Raw genomic sequence first — 20,863 nt, 5'->3', positions numbered from 1 at the left:
AGAGACCACCCTGTGTTCAGACGGTCTATGACCCGAAGAACACCGCATCTTATTTATGTGTTGTGTGGAAGCATGTTTTGTGACTATGTGATGAACCATTGACCCTATGGGGATGGGGGAATCTTAACTGTGCTCTGTTTTTGTAGATGGAAGACCATATTGGAATTCGAAGGTCAACCGTATAGTATGAATCCGTAATACTAGGGTGCCTAACAGCTTCCCCAGGGGATTACCAGAACCTTTACCTAGACCTTTGGATTAAGAAGGATTTTTCACGGTGCATGAATAAACCCTTCAAAGCTGGTTTTCCTAATTTCCTAAAAATTAGGTGGCAACTGTTTTAAAACAAAGTCTGAAAGAGCACCAACAATTTCGAAGTTGCTTTTTTGAGCGCTAACCCTGCCCATGAAAATGCGAACCATTATAGGTGTCTTTGCCCAATAGCTATGACTTGCAGGGGACCCATCGTGTTCATGTACCCTCGCTCCGAAATCTTACGTCGGATCACGAGCTTGTAACTTAGGCCACATCCTCACCCCCTGTCAAATGTGTCCGAAATCTAGGTCACATCCTCACACCCTTTCAAATGCGCCTTTTCATATATATATATATAGACACACACACACACACACACCACTTTTAATGAGCGATTATCAAGTAGTATATCATTTTAATCAGGAAGATCATATTAACTTCTTACCACAATTGTCATCAAATTATAGATCACCACACATCAAGTAATAGCATTTAGCCCACATTATCCCTCAGTCAATAGCATATGGGAATTCCAACCACACATTACGCCCGAAGACTAGACATGCTTTCTCCTATCAATCTCATAACACATACAATCAACTAATCAAAGTCTAACTCAAGTAAGCCGTAACCTACCTCAACTGCAGAGCTAGAACAATACGAATCACTCCGTTATAGCCTTTCCCTTCCATAATGTCTCAGAACGCTCAAAGTCTAGCAATTAAAATGCTAAATATGTCACAATTACTTGAGTCAACAATATCAATTCAACGAACACCCTTCCACTTTGCCCCTTTCTAATGGGTAAAGGCTTTCTATGTATAAATCATCCAAACATTGGCCTTAGCAACCATAAACTATCAATTCATAAGGTTATTCATTCACGTTACTCTTACAAGCAATTTCTATGGTCAAGATACTATCTTTTTGAAACCCTAAGTCTCAATTCACTTAGTTCATGTCTCTAGCAGTTCAATTCTAGATTAGAAAGTGATAACCCAAGCCTTTAGATGATAATCACATGATAATATTCATAACCCACCAGTTATTAAAGGTCTGTTAAGTTCTAGGGTTACTAGTCTCAATTTACCATTGTAGACCCATTATAATGATGATAATCTTAGAGATGAATGAGTAATGAAGGAAGGAAGGGTTGAGACTTACCTCTTAAGAATATTGTCATGACCTAATTTGGCTAAGTCGTGTGGGCACTTACCTTTCTCACCTTGGTAAGCGAACCCTCAACCTAATGGAAATAAAGACATAAATAAATAATCAATCAAGCGGAAGAGAATAATAACGTAAGCCTCACAAAAATATATAATAGAAATAGTGCGGAAATAAGGAAAATACACGCAGGGTCTGGTCTAAGCTATACAAGAGCATCTACGTGAAATTATACAAGTCTAGAATATAAATATACATCAATACTGTCTATGTCTCAGAATAGAAAAGTAAGACATAATAAAAGGAGTCTTCAAGGCAGCGGACGACTCGTGCTCACCCTGGAAACTCGATGCTAAGCTGGTGGCGACTATCAGCCACGGGAGACGAAGGAAGACCCAACCTGGAACTCTGCATTCATAAAAGAATGCAGCAAGTGCAGATCAGTACAAGACCACAGTACTGGTAGGTATCATAGGCTGACTAAGTATAGCTAACATAATCCAGATAATAAGCAAGATAGGCAAATAAATCAATAGGTATAAGTCAAACATAATTGGAAACAAGTACACGTCATCGCCTAAGTGGAGTACCTAAACCCAAATATGCCAAGTGTCGATAAATCCAATCCGAAACAAACATCACAAGTAATGCACCAAACCATCTCAATAAAAGCCCAGATGCAAAGTAATGCAATAATGTATGAATGCAAATGCAATCCCATGCAATGCTGCATACACATGTACTCTAGACAGAATACCTCCACGTCTCGGTAGCACAACTCAAGGTGACTCGCGAAGTCTAAGTGCCACTCGTCCCGGATCTTTACCCAATAGATAGACGAGACCCCGAATCTTTGCCCATGGGGGTTCTTACCGGCACCACCTTGGGGAACCTGCGGAGTCCATGCACTCACTCAATCCACGATACCGGGACTAACATCGGATATCGGACTCTCACATCATTCTCATTTAAAAATCGAGCCCAGCTCATCATATTTTCATCAAATACCAATAATGTATCAACAGTATATAATGAGAATGCGTGCAATGCATGTGTCAACATCAAGAATCAGATCAATATCACAAGTACCAACATGGGTACACCAACAACATAGCAATGTCACAAGTACCAACATAGGTACGCCAACAATATCATAAAAGACTACACTGGTCATACGGAACTATATCCTCGCATCAACACTAACAAGTAAGGTACTACCATATTAAAATCCAAATGTAACAACAGTTCCCAATATCTACTAACAACACATGGCATTAAGCCAACACAATAGAACAATCAAAGTCACAACACAGCGGGGTGGCTAGCCCCAAAGACACCAAGGGACACAACCAAGGCAAAATCAAACCCAACTTCATACCCGAAGGTTTACAAGCTTTCTACGACAATATAATCTAAATATATGCTTCGCTATGCGAAGTATCACCAAGGGTAAGCCATAACCTACTTGGATGGCCGAACAACAATACACCAACAATCACTCTTTATGCTTGCCCTTCCGCTGAGCCTTAAGATCAAATAAGTCTAGGCATATTCAAAATCTATATTAGAAATCATGAAGATTGATACTAATATTGCTATCATTCAATTTAACCCTAGAATTTGGGGAAACGGGCCAACTTGGGGGTAAAATATCAAATTAAACACTAGGTGATCAAAACCCATCAAGTAATTGTTGAATTAACTCAAAGGTTCACCCAATTTCGAAATTCAAATAAAACTCCCAATTTTGGATATAAACCCCAACTCTTAGATTTAAGAATTTACACTAATAATGGAAGATATGTGATTAATAACTGTATATACATCATAATCTAGCATAAACTCACTCAATTTCATCATTAATAAGCCTAGATAGAAAATCCCTCAAAACTTACTTTAAATCTTCTATTACTAAGGGACTAACAAGGAAAGACGAATTCTATGATGATTAGGAACAAGGAATTAGTAAAGAGGTTAGCGAAACATACCACCAAAAGTTTTCTCCAAGATTCTTCTAAAACAGTCCCCATGAGCTCAATTTTCGTAATGGGAATAAATGATAGACTAAGGGCTTTTTAATACATACTTAATGAAATAACAGGCCCGATACCGCCACGATGGCATCGGGACCTCCACGGCGTTACCGCCCCAGACCATCCCGATGGTCTGGACGAAACTCACTTGGCCGCCAAAATCTCAGACCTTTTGGTCCGCATACATCTTCTGTCGACTCTGAGCAGCCAAAAGTTTAGACTGAATAACTCTCACTCTATCAAAGGACTCTCTCAACAGATCTATACTACAAGGTCGAGCCTCAAACCTATCAAACTAGCCAACCAGAGATCTATATCTCCTACCATATAAAGCCTCAAAAGACGCTATGCCAATACTCGAATGATAACTGTTATTATACGCAAACTCTACCAATGGCAAGTGCTGATCCCAATGACCACCAAAACCAATAACACACGCTCTTAACTTATCCTCGAGCACCTGAATGGTCCGCTCGGACTGGCCATTGGTCTGGGGATGAAAAGCTATACTGAGATCCAATCGGGTACCCAACTCCTCATGAAATGCCCTCTAGAAATGGGAAGTGAAGGTAGTACCCCGATCTGATACAACAAAAATAGGAACCCCATGCAACCTTGTAATATCCCAAATGTACAACTTGGTTCTCTACGGTATAGGAAATCTGAACTGGAACAAAGTGAGCAGACTTAGTCAACTGATCAACTATTACCCAAATAGAATCAAACTTTTCCAGGGTCTTCGAAAGACCTACAACAAAATACATGGTAATCCTCACCCACTTCCACTCGGAAATAGGCATCCTCTGAAGCACACCATCGGGTCGCTGGTGCTCATAGTTAAGCTGCTGGAATTTCTCACACTTTGCCACGAAATAAACTAGATCCCTCTTCATCTGACACCACCAATAGTGTTGTCTCAAATCACGATACATCTTAGTCGCCCCTAGATGAATGGAATAGTCAGAGCTATGAGTCTTAAAAAGGATCAACTGAATTAAATCACCAACACGAGGAATGCACACGCGCCTCTTAATCCTCAAAATGCCCTCGGAATCAATAACGAACTCCTTGGCCTTACCACTCAAAACTCTATCTCGAATCTTGCTCAACTGAGCATCCTCAAACTGATGAATCCTGATTCGATCCAATAAGGACGACCTCACCTCTACACAAGCCAAAATCCTGCCCGGGACTGAAATATCAAGGCGAATGAAACTATTGGCCAGAGTCTGAACATCTATGGCCAACGGACGCTCAAAAACAATCAAATGAGCTAAACTACCCATACTCACTGCCTGGTGACTCAAGGCATCAGCCACCACATTGTCTTTCCCGGGATGTTAAAGGATAGAGATGTCATATTCCTTCAAGAGCTTCATCCATAGGTACTACTTGAAATTAAGATCTCTCGGGGTAAACACATGTTGAAGACTATGATGATCAGTAAAAACCTCACAATGGACATAATACAAATAGTGCCTCCAAATTTTCAAAGCAAAGACCATGGCCAACAACTCCAAATCATGGGTAGGGTAATTCTTCTCATGTATCTTCAACTGACGGGAGGCATAAGCTATCACTCTACCCTCCTGCATCAACACAGCACCCAAACCCACACGAGAGGCATCACAATAAATAGTAAAATGCTAACCCTCCATGGGTAATGCTAAGATTGTAGCTGAAGTCAAAAGAAGCTTGAGCTTTTGAAAGCTCTCCTCACAATCACCCGCCCGCTGGAAGGGAATATCCTTCTGAGTCAATCTGGGGACAGACGAAGCAATAGCAGTAAAACCTTTCACAAAGCGATAGTAATAGCTGACCAAACCCACAAAACTACGAACCTCGGTGACCATAGTAGGCCTCGCCCAACCCCTCATAGCCTCAATCTTATGTGGGTCAACCGTAATCCCATCCTTAGACATAACATGGCCTAAGAAGGTCACAGACTCAAACCAAAACTCCCACTTAGAAAATTTAGCAAACAAGCTATGCTTCTTCAACAACCCAAGAATAGTATGAAAATGGCTCTTATGCTCCTCTTTACTCTTGGAATACACCAATATATCATCAATAAACACAATCACAGAAGAATCAAGGAATGGCCTAAATATGTCATTCATCAAAGTCATAAATGCAGTCGGGGCATTGGTAAGCCCAAAAGACATCACCACAAACTCATAGTGGCCATATCTCGTCCGAAAGGCTGTCTTCGAAATATCCTCTGCCCTCATCTTCAACTGGTGGTAGACTGAACGCAAGTCAATCTTCGAAAAAACTGAAACACCCTGAAGTTGGTCAAACATATCATCACTACGAGGCATAGGGCACTTGTTCTTAATAGTAACCTTGTTCAGCTGGCGATAATCAATGCACATCCTCATGGTCCCATCTTTCTTGTTCAGATATAACACAGGAGCACCCCAAGGGGAGACACTCGGTCTAATGAACCCCTTGCTCAATAAATCCTGTAACTGCTCCTTAAGCTCTCTCAACTCAGCAGGTGCCATCCGATATGGCGGAATAGAAATAGGGCGAGTGCCCGGATTTAAGTCAATATAGAAATCAATGTCACGATCGGATAGCATACTCGGCAGATCCGACCAAAATACGTCAGCGAACTCGCTCACAAAAAGAATAGACTCAAGGGCTAGAGATGCAACAGTCGTGTCTCGCACATGGGCCAAATAGGCTAAACACCCCATATTGAATAACTTCGTCACCTGAAGGAAATAAATGATCTTCTTCGGGGTTGGACTAGGAGTACCCCTCCACTCAAGCCTAGGAATGTCTGGCATGGCTAAGGTGACTGTCTTGGCGTGATAGTCCAATATCGCGTGATAAGGAGAAATCCAGGACATCCCCAATATAACATCAAAGTCCACCATATCGGGAATCATCAAATCTACCCAAGTGTCATACCCCATAAAAGTAACCAAACAATATCGATAAACTCGATCAACAATCACAGAATCTCCAACCGGAGTAGACACATGAACAGGTATATCTATCCTATCACAAAAAAAAATTCCAACCAAGGGCATGATATGTAGATACATAGGAATAGGTTGATCCAGGATTGAATAACTCAAATGTTGCTCTATGACGGACATTAATGGTACCTACATTAATTACATCTGAGGTCTCTGCCTCGGGCCTACTTGGAAAAGAGTAACAATGGGCTCCACCAATTCCAATCTGAGATCTCGCTTTCTCACTCTGGGACCCACCTCTAGTTGCCTAGGATCCACTTCTGGAACCCTGAGAACCACCGTGGCCTGATTGAGCATCACCTCTCTGTGAAGCACTACCTCGACAACCAGACGATGCCGGAGTCCTCTGTGGTTGATAATCCCGTCTGGGTCGGTAACACCTCCTAGCAACCTCTCCGCATGAAAAGAAGATCAGATGGGATGAAGGCTGATAAACTGAAGCTAAGGACCCAGAGGAAACAACCCTGTCTACTGGTCTAGAAAATAAACTCTCAGGAGCTCTCTGTCTAGGTGGCTCGCTGGAAGTAGCTTGCAATGCTGAGTACACAGGGTGGCTGAATATGGTTGATATGGCCTAGAATACTGACTGGTGTCCCTCGAACTAGAACCACCATAGCTCCCAGTCTGAAGCAATCTCTGGTCACCGCCACCTCCAAACGCACGGGCCATAGCGACTTCAACCCACGATGCATGCTCGATGATGGACTGGAAAGAAGCCCCCATGGCCTCTATCTAATGACAGGGAATCTGAAGAGGACCGACCAACACACTAACAAAACGCCTAATCCTATCAGGCTCAGTAGGGATGAAGTGGGTGGAATAACGGGCCTGATACAGCTAACGAGTCACATTGGCCTCCACAGTCATACCCTCTACTATAGATGTAGAAACTCCTCCCTACGTGCCTCTCTTAAAGACCGGAGCACATACTTCTCAAGGAAGGCCTGGTAGAACTGAATTCAAGTCATGGGTGGGGAACCCTCAGGTCTAAAAGCAACAAATACCTCCACCAAGTCTTCGCGTCGCCACGAAACTGATAGGACAAATAATCAACTCCATGGGTCTCCACAATCCCCATCCTATGTAGCAGCTCATGCATATCCAGAAAAAACTCATAAACGTCCTCACAAGAAGTACCCGAAAACCTCGGTGGGTCTAACTTCCTGAACCTCCCAACAAGATCCAGAACAGACACGGTCATAACAGCACCCTCCATGGGTATAAGATCATAACCAGGAACGGGTACCGCACCAATATGGGGAGCTATAGCAGCAGCGGGGTGTGCTACCCGAGTAGGTCCCTGCTTAGGGGTCTGTGCCCTAACTTTGGTCTGTAAACCTTGGTCAGAAGTAGTAACACCAGCGGCAGCCTGCTGGGCATCTAGATGAAGTAAGACTCTGGCCTTAGTATTATGTATAGCCTGATTAGAAGTAACCTCGGGCTGTGTCCATACTGGGGCCACATCCTCTGCGGCCGGGCCTCGATCCCACTGATCCTCAGGCTCAAGAGATGGGGATCTCTCACACTGTTATCCTACCGCAGGAGCCCTGCCCCTGGCTGGGGTAGCCCCACGGCCTCTAGCTTTGCCGCATCCTCAGGCTGTCGCTCTCCCTCAGGTGCCGGCCGTAGCTGCGGGCTCTGGCACCTGACCTCAGGCTATAGTAGCTCGACTGCTCACTATCTGTGAGAGAAGAGATAAGATCCAGATACCAATTTAATCTTTCCAGATACCAATTAGAATAAAGTAGCACGAAAGAATGAAAGAAAGTGAGATTTCCTCAACGTCCTATAGCCTCTCGTAGATAAGTACGAAGCTCATCATACCGATCCACGAGACTCTACTAGACACACTCTTGTATTATAGACCAGGTAACCTAGGGCTCAGATACCAACTTGTTATGACCTAATTTGGCTAAGTCATGCAGCCACTTACCTTTCGCACCTCGGTAAGCGAACCCTCAACCCAACAAAAATAAAGACATAAATAAATAATCGATCAAGCGGAAGAGAATAATCACACAAGTCTCACAATAATATATAATACAAATAGTACTAAAATTAGGAAAATACTCCCAGGGTCTGGTCTAAGCCATACAAGAGCATCTAAGTGAAAATATACAAATCTGGAATATAAATATACATCAATACTGTCTATGTCTCAGAATAGAAAAGTAAGACATAATAAGAGGAGTCCTCAAGTCAGAGGACAACTCGTGCTCACCCTAGAAACTAGATGCTAAGCAGATAGCGGCTATCAACCATGGGAGACGGAGGAAGACCCAACCTGGAACTCTGCATTCATAAAAGAATGCAGCAAGTGCAGATCAGTACAAAATCACAGTACTGGTAGGTATCATAGGCCGACTAAGTATAGCTAACATAATCTAGACAATAAGCAAAATAAGAGATAAATCAACAGGTATAAGTTAAACATAATCGGAAACAAGTACACGTCATCGCCTAAGTAGAGTACCTAAACCCGAATATGCAAAGTCTCAATAAATCCAATTTGAAACCAACATCACAAGTAATGCACCAAACCATCTCAATATAAGCCATGATGTAAAGAAATGCAATAATATATGAATGCAAATGCAATGCAATGCAATGCTATGTGCACATGTAATCCGGACGAAATACCTACACGTCTTAGTAGCACAACACAAGGTGACTCGCGAAGTCTAAGTGTCAGTCATCCCGGATCTTTGCCCAACTGACAGATGAGACCCTAGATCTTTGCCCACCGGGGGTTCTCACCAGCACCAGCCTGGGGGACCTGCGAAGTCCATGTACTCACTCAATCCATGATTTCGTAACTAACATTGGATATCAGACTCTCATATCACTCTCATTTAAAAACCGAGTCTAGCTCATCATAGTGTTTCATCAAATATCAACAATGTATCAACAGTATATTTTGAGAATGCTTGCAATACCTGTGTCAACATCAAGAATCAGATCAATATCACAAGTACCAACATGGGTACGCCAATAACATATCAATGTCCCAAGTACCAACATGGGTATGCCAATAATATCATGAAAGACTACACAGGTCATACTGAACTCTATCCTAGTATCAACGCCAACAAGTAAAGGTACTACCATATCATAGTCCAGATGTAACAATAGTTCCCAACATCTACTAACAACACATGGCATCAAACATACAGAATAAAATAATTATGTCACAACACAACAGGGTGGCTAGCTCCAATCACACAACAGGGCCCAACCAAAGGCAAAATCCAACCCAACTTCATCCCCAAAGGTTTACATGCTTTATACCACAATATAATCTAAATAAATGCTTCGCTATACGAAGTCTCACCAAGGGTAAGCCATTACCTACCTGGATGGCCGAACAACAATACACCAACAACACTCTTTAGCCTTGCCCTTCTGCTGAGCCTCAAGATCAAAGAAGTCTAGGCATATTCGAAATCGAAGAGAAATCATGAAGATTGATACTAATATTGGTATCATTCAATTTAGGACAAAACCAACCCTAGAATTTAGGGAAACGGGCCTCACAAGGGCAAAATCGGAAACTCGGGGTAAAATATCAAATTAAACACTAGGCGATCAAAACTCATCAACTAATTGCTGAATTAACTCAAAGATTCACCCAATTTCGAAATTCAAGTAAAACCCCCAATATTGGGTATAAACCCTAACTCTTAGATTCAAGAACTCTACACTAATAATGGAAGATATATGATTAATAACCTTAGATACATCATAATCTAGCTTAAACTCACTCAATTTCATCATTAATGAGCCTTGATAGAAAATCCCTCAAAACTCACTTCAAGTCTTCCATTACTAAGGGACTAACAAGGAAAGAGAAATTCTATGATGAATAGGAACAAGGAATTAATAAAGAGGTTAGCAAGACTTACCACCATGAGTTTTGTCCAAGATTCTTCTAAAACAGTCCCCAAGAGCTCAATTTTCATAATGGGAATAAATGATAGACTAAGTGATTTTTAATACACATTTACTGAAATAACAGGCCCGACCCTGCCATGGCGGCATCGGGGCCACCACAACGTCACCGCCCCAACGCTACCCAGACCGTCCCGACGGTCTGGACGAAACTCACTTGGCCGCCGCAGCGGCCATCCTACTGCAACAACTGCTGGGATGGCACTGGTGCCGCATTAGTGGACACCAAGTACCAGATTCCGAAATAAGTTTCTAAGCCTCAACAAAAATCCCGAACCACTCCCGAGGCCATCTGCTCATAACCCACATAAAACCACACTACGAACGCACTCGTGGCCTCAAAATTTCCAGTGGAGGTCTCGTTGATCGAGTCAACCCTCGATACCTTATTTTCAATTTCCCAACCCAAGTCCTAAAATGCATCTAAGTGCATTGGGAATCTAAACAGATACACACACAAGTTCTAAACAACCATCCGGACCTCTCAAAATCGACGAATTTCCAAAAACGGTCTGTTTACCCAAATGTCAAGTTTGAGTTAACTCTTTTTCGCTTAAAGCCCAAATTTCACAAAAAGTCTCTCAAATAAAATCTAGACACTTCGGGAAGCGAGTCAACGGTCCCCTCGGGTCAAAACTGAGCTAACTAAGCTTAAAAAGTGGTGGAAATGCCGAAAAGACTATAACGACCAAACGAGTCATTATAAATATTCTTGCCTTAGCCTTAGAATGTTTCCCTAGGTGCTCCTTGGAAACTGTGTTGGAGTTTTATGAATAAAGAATTCGAACTAAGTGTTTAATAACACGGTTTATTGTCCCCGTCGACCACTGCAACGATCGTTCTGTCGCTGTAGCGGTCTCGCTATAGCAGCCAAGGGCCCGCTTTAGCAGACCTCTAACCTCGTCTACTTCTGCTGTGGCGAGTACGGACCCCCCATAGTGCGAGCGCTACAGCGGTCCAGTGTCCGCCATAGTAAATAACCCATTTCCCATATGTCCGTGGCAGCAAGAGATCTGCCATTGCAGCGGCCCTACCGCAGCAGTACTTCATCCGCCTCAGCGGTGCCACTGGACCAGTGAGGTCGCTAATTTTCACAGTTTTTCACTCTACCACGAAACACTTCATCTGAGGCCTAACACACACAAACAAAACATGCACACTAATATAAAAACACCATACGAAATCACCTGTGGCCTCAGAATCTTCAATGGAAGTCTAATTTCCTACGTTCCCCCCCAATGGACTCAACACAATCAACAATAATCACAAACAAGCCATGTTTTCCGTTCTTAGGCTTCTACATTTGAGTTTCTATTAGCTCGTACTACCCTTGGAAGGGTTTTATTTGGTCGGGCGATCCTAGATTTTCCATAACGACCGGGAGGGTCATTATATCAGATACCAATTAAAACACCATTCGCCCTCGAACGGGAAAAGATAAGGAATCTAGGAAAAATATACCGGTCTCGGTGAAAAGCTGAGGACACTTGTTGCGCATATTCGATTCTGTTTCCCATGTAGCTTCTTCAACTGGGCGATTCTTCCACTGAAATTTCACGGAGGCTATTTCCTTCGACCTCAACTTGCAAACTTCTCTATCTAAGATAGCAATAAGATCTTCCTCAAAACTCAAGTTCTCAACTAGTAAAACCGAATCCCAATGGATTATGTACGAACCATCATCGTGATACTTCTTCAACATCGAAACGTGAAATACCGGACGAACACCTGATAAGCCCGAAGGTAAAGCCAACTCATAAGCTACATCCTCTATACGCTTGAGAATCTCAAATGACCCAATAAATCTCGGGCTCAACTTGCCCCTCTTCCCAAACCTCATCACACCCTTCATGGGTGAAATTTTCAATAGAACCTGTTCTCCCTCCAAAACTCAAGATCTCGAATCTTTCGGTCCATATACTCCTTTTGCCTACTCTATGCTGCCAAAAGCTTCGCTTGAATTACCTTCACCTACTCTAATGACTCTCTTAGAAAGTCGGTACTCCAAGGTCTCATCGAACCAACTAATAGGAGACCTACACCTCCTCTTCGTCAATCACGGCCTCCTTGGCCTCACCCTGTAACACCTTGTAACGAATTTTACACCACTTAGCATCCTCAAATATTTTAGCCTTATTCTACTCCAGAAATGATGACCTAGCCTCAACAAAAGAAAATACTTTGCCCGTGCTAGACATGTCCAGCCTCATAAAACTGTTTGCCAGAGTCTGAACCTCTCTAGCTAACGGACACTCCAAAGATATAAAATGAGCCGGACTTTCTATACTGGTTGACTTCCTACTCAACATATCGACCACCATATTTTCCTTACTAGGATGATATAGAATAGTGATGTCATAATCCTTCGGCAACTCCGTCCATCTCCACTGCCTAGTGTTCAGATCCCTCTAAGTGAACACATGCAACAAGCTGCAATGATCAGTGTGCACCTCACAGCGGACACCATACATGTAGTGCCTCTAAATTTTTAGTGCAAACACCAGTTTTGCCAATTTCAAGTCATGAGTAGGATAGTTCTTCTCATGCACTTTCAACTATCTAGAAGCGTAACCAATCACCTTCTTTTCCTAGATCAAAATAACACCTAAGCCAGAGCGTGAAGAATCATAATAAATAACAAAATTCTTGTCCTCTACATGTAATGCTAGAATAGGAGTTGTCGTCAACAAGGTCTTGAGCTTTTGAAAGCTCTCCTCACACTCGTCGGACCATTTAAATGGTACCTCTTTTTGAGTTAAACAGGTCAAATGAGAAGCAATAGAGGCAAACCCCTTCACAAATTAATGATAGTAACTAGCCAAACCCAACCTGGAGCAGCTGCAGCCCCTTTACTGACGTCACGATTTTTAGCAAAAGGTTTTAAGGAAAATCCATCTCTCTACCGAGGAGCCAATAGAGGGGTGGACGTCTAATTATTCAGGCGCTCTCCTAGCGTCAGACTATGTGCACTGGGTGTCTCCTAGTTTTCTTCAATGACCGCATAGCATCCATCTTGTTGGAATAGCGACTTGAGACTCCCATCCATTTCTTCTTCGTTCGGCGTCGACATCTTTCTTAGGAATGACTGGTACAAACCCGAAATTGGACGAGGAAAGTTTTTTGTTCTGGGCTCTCTTTTTATTGCCCTTGTGAGCTGATCTTCGCTAGGAGTATCCCTTAGACCGAAGTGGTAATTCTCTTTTGGGATTTGCACAGGCTCAGTTATCTCTCCGAGGTCTCTTCCTAGACCTTTTCCTATTTAAAAACCATTCTTCAGCATGGTGGAGGCAATCATTCTGTAGACTGCCGCCATGGGCTTACCAGCCTCTTCCTTCATATGAGTGGCTCCAATGTATTCCACTACATGAATGTTTGGCAAATGAGGGCTTCTTTTGATCTTAGGGACGAAGTTGTAAGGATACTTCTGAATATCCTTCTCAGCGCCACAATAATTTCCCATCCTTGCCATTCAAATTTTATGGCTTGATGCAGAGTTGAAGGGATCGCACCAGCGGAGTGCATCCAGGGTCTTCCCAAGAGCATATTGTAGTTGGCAGTGATTGCCATGACCTGGAACTCAGCTGTGAAGGACGCAGGTCCGATCTGGATTTGTAGATCTATCTCTCTAAGAGAGTCACTTAGAGATCCATTGAACCCTCTGACGTTCATTCCACTTCGGTGAATCTTGCCTACGTCCTAGCCGAGTTGGGTTAATGTGGTGACAGGGCAAATATTGAGGACTAATCCGTTGTCCACCAGCACCCTCCCTATTACTTTACCATGGCATTCCATGGTGATGTTAAGGGCTCTGTCGTGAGTGGTTCCTTCTGCTGGCAAATCCTCTTTGGAGAAGCAGATCGTGTGTTCTCTGATGATATAGGATACCGGTCTAGCCAAATCTTCGCTACTTGTACCAGCTGGTACGTGTGCATCGTCCAACACTCTATGAAAGTTTTCCTGTGTGATAGGGAGCTGGCTAGTAATGACAGCACTTATATTTGTCCGGATGTTTTCTTCAAATGTTCAACAATGGAGTAATATTTTGGCTACATGCGCCGCCAGAGATCCTCAACTTCTCCTTCAGTTATTGCCCTCTTTTGGGTGTTTTTCTTTCTTGTAGCATTCTGAGCTAACTCCTCAGGAGTGTAACATCTTCCTGAATGGGTCATGCCTTGGGCCATGCCTTCTTGTGCATTGATTAGCTTTGTGGGAGCAATTTGTTGTGGTACTTGAGCTACCACGGGTGCTGGAGTTAAGGCTACGAATCTTGATGTCATTGTCATGGCTCCTAGCTCTGGGACCAAAACCTTAAAATTCGGATGCTCCTGAAGTGTAAGGGAGGCTACTATGTGCTCCAAGGATTCAACTGTTCTGGGGATTAATGCTCTGCAAGCCTCCCAGTCTTCATCCTTTTCAATCATGTGGACTCAGTTGTTTTCATGGTTGGGAAACAGGTTTTTGTTCATGTTGGGAGTTGTGGTCTCTAAGACCCTTTCCCTCATGTCAATCAGATCTTGAATTTTGTGCTTGAGATTTATACTATCTTCTGTGTTGTGTCCATTTCCTCCTGAATGATAGGCACAGTTCTAATCAGTCCAGTAAAATCTATTTCTTGGCTATGCTGGTTTTGGTGGGACCTTTTAAATCAAGCCTGTCGATAATAACCTTTCGAAGAGTTGAGCCCTAGGCTCAATGAGCATGGTGAATTTCCTTACTAGCCTCCTCTCGAAAGCACGACGTATAGCATTATATGTTGGGGGTGGCGGTTGATTTTGGTAGTTCTGGGTGGTTGATATGCTTGTGGTGGGTTATTTAGGCGGTAATTTTGTTGGGGTGGTGCTTGGTAAGTGGGAGCTGACACACGAACACTAGGCGGAGCCGTGTAAGCTGGTACAGTAGTGGTAAAGCTTGGTTGTGCATAGTACACAGATGTTGGATAATTTATGAGGGATGTAGTTATATGGGTGGATGGTGGTTCTTTTGGGCTTGGGTTTGGAATGTAGGATACGCTTGTCATGTTCTCTTTCTTATTGTGGAAGTCTCCCGCAGCAGCTTGTCCAGATGCTTTGTTGAAAAAGTTAACAATTTTCCCGGATTTGAGACCATCTTCTATAGCCTCTCCCTTTTTAACCAATTCAGCAAATGGTCTTCCTTCCATGGACAACATTTTGTCATAGAAATCAGGCTCCTGAGACCCGATGAACACAGAGACTTGCTCTCCTTCACACATTAGTGGCTACACGCGGGCTGCCTTTGCCCTCCACCTGCTGGCAAATTCTCTATAGTTTTCTGCCGATTTCTGCTTGACCTTTTCAAAGTACTAGCGGTCTGGTGCTGTTTCGACATTAAAGCGAAATCTTTCCATGAAAGAGTCTGCCATGCCCTCCCAAGTGTGCCATTGACGCATATCTTGAGTTGCGAACCATTTAGCAGCTTCTCCAGTTAGGCTACGGCTGGATAGTCGCATGATTAGAGGTTCATTTTTCTTTACTCTAACCAATTGGTCACAGTATGATCGGAGGTGTGCCTTGGGATTCGCTACTCTATTGAATATCTCAAATTTTGGGAATTTGAACCCTTCCAGTAGATCTAGGTCCGAATACATGCACAGATCATCATATCTTAAGCCTGTACACTTTTTGGTAGACCTGTAAGGCTTCTCCAGTAATTCCTCCATCTTTTTCTCCATATCTCTTTCCCGCTTACCCTGTTCGGCTCTCCAGGCCCTTTCCATTTCTTCATAATGGTCTAGTTCCTTGTGCCCCGGAGAGCATTCACTGGAGATGTTGGGAGTGAAGAATGAGACCTGGTGGGTGGTATGGTTGAGCGAGGTAGTGGCGGTTTGCCCAGTTGGTGGAGCTGGAGCACGTAGCCAGCCTACCGGATTAATGAGAACAGGATGAGGAACCTGGTAAGAAGGAACTGAGTGGGTGGTTCCTCGGGCTTAGGTGTAGTTTGTTGGAGGAGGAGTGCGGTAGGGATTTCTAATATGGTTACGGTTGGTTGAGCTTAGTGGAGATGGAATGGTTCCTGGCGGGTATATGGGGAAGTGATCGGGCATTGGGGAGCTCAGGGAAGGGAATGGAGGAGGAGACCTTCTTTCCTCTGTTGAGGCATCCTTGCCCATATTGTTTTCTCATTCCGGGATATCTTTCTTGTAGAGCTATAATGGCAGTCAGTAATGTTGTAATCACATTTTCCTGAGATGATACCTCTTGCGGATCTTGGGCATCTCTGTCTCGGAAAGCGAGCTCAGTTCCGTTCTCGGGAGTACCAGTCATCTTCTCTTTTTCTTTGTCTGTAAGGGATGCTAACGCGACTTTGGATCTTGTAAAGTATGCTAGCTTTCAGTATAACGCTAATCGTCCTCGTTCTATAAGACAAGAATAACTCAACGGTAGACAATGTTAGTTACTTGACATAAAGTACAAAAGCAAGATATCACATATTGGTATTTAAAGCGCACATAACACATAAAATCATGTATTAAGCTTGAACACTTTTGATCCTCTGTCTTAAAGGCTCAGATGTTTGTAGGCTTTTGACTTTTTGGTGGAACTTGGTCCAATGGGTTTTATGGCTAACTTACCCTGGCAAACCTTCCATTGTTACACAAGTTAAACAAATGTAGGGGGGGGGGGGGGGGGGGGGGAATTATAATTTATATTATGTAGGGGCCGAGTCTTATGTAGACTGCCTACGTATCCCAACAAGGGAAATCAGGCCCTATCGTAGTTTTTTTTTTTTTTTACAAAAGAGGGATATATATATATATATATATCCTTTAAGCTAAACCTAACTAAAGACATCCCCAGACCAGGCCCGACTAGGGCTTCCCGCGTATCCCTCTATAGGGACGTTAGGTCGGCGTGGTTCCATACAATATTTATAGGGGAGGGGTAACCTTTTATGTGCAAATATAGGGACACCTGTTATCTACCCAAAAATACAGTCCTGCGAGTTTCTGTCCTTACGAACTCGCTCTCTCTCATTCTCCTTTCTTCTCAGTACTATGGTGGTAAGATGACCAAAATCTCTCCTGTACTGATCTTGTGTTCAAGCTCGAGCTTGAATACGTGGCACTCTTCTATGTCGTGCTCCATGGCTCTTGTATGATACAAGCAAAATTTGTTCCTGTTGGGCCCTAATTGTACGGGCTCGTGGGCAGGTTCTATGGGTTTAATCTTCCTCAGACTAGCTAGGGTTGAGAATTTGTAGGCGTATGATTCCTCAAAGATCGTGAAATCACACCGCCCGATCTGCGCACCAGCAGTGACTCCCTCCCCAGGGATAATAGTTTCATGAACTAGTAGGGTGTGTGGCCCCCACAAAGTCCCAATAATCCTATTATTAATCAGACTATAAATTTTTCTTTTTAAACCCAAGCACTTGTTCAGGGTATGACCAGCCTAGTTGTGGTGGAATAGACACCTTTTGTATGCATACACCAACTCGGGCGGTGGTAACCTATCACTAGTGGTGCGAGGCACTCCTGTGGAAACCATCCTCTCATATACCTCCTTACAGGTGACGGGTCGTGGAGTCACTCTGAATGGGGAGGAGTGGGCTTTGAAGGCTATCCTCCACCAAGCAGGTTCAGAGGTCCTACCCTTCTAAAATTCTCTGATGCCATGGTAAAGGTTTCAGGTACCAACATGGGTGAGGGTGCATAGAAATCAGATCCCTTATTGGTCGGTGCATAATAATCGGACTCTTCATTGGTATCATTTTCCTCTTCACCAAACTCAGGAAACACCCCAAATAGTTATTTTTCTCCTCCAGCTTCTATGTCAATGGGCTCTAATTCTTCTTCCTCCATATTCTGGGGACCTTCCTCTTCTGGTGCTTCCCCCTCAATGGGTTCAGAGGCTTTCTGTTGGGGATTTGACTCTTCTTAGGGGTCCGACTCTGTCACCCAATGATCTGATCCGCTCATTGGCTTTTCTCCCTTCCCTAGGAGTCATGGGCTTCCTCTCTAGAGGTATATAGTTCAACACTAACTCTCTTACTTTTTCTGGGACATTCCCGTTGTATTTTTCTTAGGGTATGCCCTTGGGTGGGTTCCCAACCATCTCTAGTAGTCATTCCACTTCTTCAATTTTCCCCCTATCTCTTTGAGGTGCTTCTCCATTTGTAGTACCTTGTCTCTCAACATTTCCACTGTCTCTCCCAGAGTCCGCGTCTCTTGTTCTCCTTGGTTTGCCATGGGAAGTGAACCTTTTAATGGAGATTAATTTGGGTAAGTTTTAAGCTTTTGGTTTTTCTTTTGGTGTGTAGCTTTAGTTCATCGGATCAAATGTATTAAAGCTTTAATACATGATAACACACATAGCAAGTAGGCATGTGAGGCACGTAGCAAGCATTCACACAGTTTTGACCGATTACTCGCGTTTCTAAAACCTTTTTGAATCAAGGCTCTCCTAAACGATTGAATCATGCAAGTGCCATTTGTAAAGATGAACCACTGCCCTGAAAAATCATCATTAGTTAATAATAAAAATATCCTCCCCGAAGGGATATCAAAGATGACGAAGCCGACAAGGGGCTCAATATAAAGCAGCAAATCAGCAAGGTTCTCCTCCAGCGGCTGATGTCGAGGCCTAGCTTGTCTTGTCCTTCTTTACCCTCTGAAGGGTGGTCTGAATTTGAAGCTGTGCTTGGTACATTTCCATCCTGACCGGATCTGTTTCTTCTAGAATCTGGGCTAAGTGCTCATCCGTGCTTTCTAGACAATCCTTCAAATGCTCCTCTTCTTGACCATCGTGAGGAGGTGCAGGCCTTAAGATATATGCCTGGGCCAGGAGTCCCTGTAACCATTCATAATACCCTGGGTCACACCCTACTTCGAACCTGTCTGGACCTAAAGGGTCTAGAACCCAACTTACGCGACCATTCTATTCTCTGAGGATCACCCCGGCACTCTTGATATTCCGCCCCATGTGCTCAATGATGAATTGCTCAGGATTTCCCACGTGAGGTACCGCTTGCCTCCTACCGAATTGCCTCAAAACCCGGGATGAATAATAAGGGTGGATTCCTCGAACCCCGGCTAATGGCCAAAAGGAAAATATTTACCCCGAACCACCACATTTTCTAATATAAAGTCAGGAAACATCCACTGGATTCTACCTTCAGTCAATTCTTCAAAGAAGTCGGCCCATGCCCCTTTGGACATGTAACTAAGATTCGGGCAATAGTTTGTGAGACGGTCTAACCTGTTGTGGTTGCTTATGTTAAACCTCGAAAATTTCCCGTGAACGTACAACGAATAGACTAACGAAGAATACGAGTATACGATGTTTTAATGCGAAGGGAATGACGTTTGACGACCTTAAGTAAGATTCCAAAGGCAATGGGAACAAGAGATAGGTGATGCTCCACAATGGCTAATTATAGGTTTTGAAGACTTGAAAGTTACAGATTTGCACTTTGGCCAGTTGGTCGTAAAGTGAAATACGGACCGTAAAGTGGTATACGGCCCGTAAACCACCAGGTCGTATTCTAACTCACAAAACTTCAACTTTCTGCCAAATGTTCAAATGGTTAAATACGACTTGTAATACGGACCGTAAATTGATATACGGATCGTAAATCGCCATGATCCTCAGCTTACCTTTCTGGTTTTGACATTCTTAAATACCACCACGATATACGGCCACTGTACACTTCAGTCACTGTTTATTCCAGATTAGATTTTAAGTCATTAAAAGGAAACCTAACCTCATTCAATTCATTTCCACTCCACGATATTTCTCTCAAGAAGCCTCTAGAATACTCTCTACTCTTTATCACAAGAAAACCAAAGGAAATTAGTGATCAACTACATGAAACCCACGAAATCAAGTGTAAGAATCACACTAAAGTTCATCTTTCTCAAGAAAACCCAAAAGAGGTGAAGTAGGGTTTTGGTGCTAAAGGAGTAATTCCATTCAAGGCTTGTTCAACCATCATCTAAGGTATGTTTCATGACTAAAACATGTTGTTTGAAGTATTAGAAGGTTAAGATACTTGAATTGTAAAAGACATAGGAAATGGGTCATTTGTGAGTGAATAGTGTCATGGTTGGATAGTAGTTGGGTTGGATTATGAATGATGGAGTGTTGTGATTATGAATACGTTATAAATGAAATTTAGGCCATGAAATAAGTATTATATATGAGGAAACGCGATGGTAAGATCTAACCATAAATGTGGAGAAATTGAAGAGAAATGGTGGATTGTGGTCAATGTATATAAATGATGATTGATGATTCCGATATTGTGAATGCTGTTGTGAGCGTGTGGGAGTTGATATAGAATATGGGAAAAGTAGTATAACCAAAGGAAGTGCCACCCAATTTTCCCTAGAAATAGTAACTCGTTCTTATAGTCAATTAACTAACGTAAATGTGAATTCTCTTTTGAAGGTAGAAACGCGATATCTAAGGAGAACAAGCGAACGATAGCTTAGTTAAACGTCAAAGGTATGTG

Source organism: Lycium barbarum, chromosome 1 (assembly GCF_019175385.1).
Source record: "Lycium barbarum isolate Lr01 chromosome 1, ASM1917538v2, whole genome shotgun sequence".
Classification (NCBI taxonomy): Eukaryota; Viridiplantae; Streptophyta; class Magnoliopsida; order Solanales; family Solanaceae; genus Lycium; species Lycium barbarum.
This window is presented reverse-complemented; position numbering follows the sequence as displayed.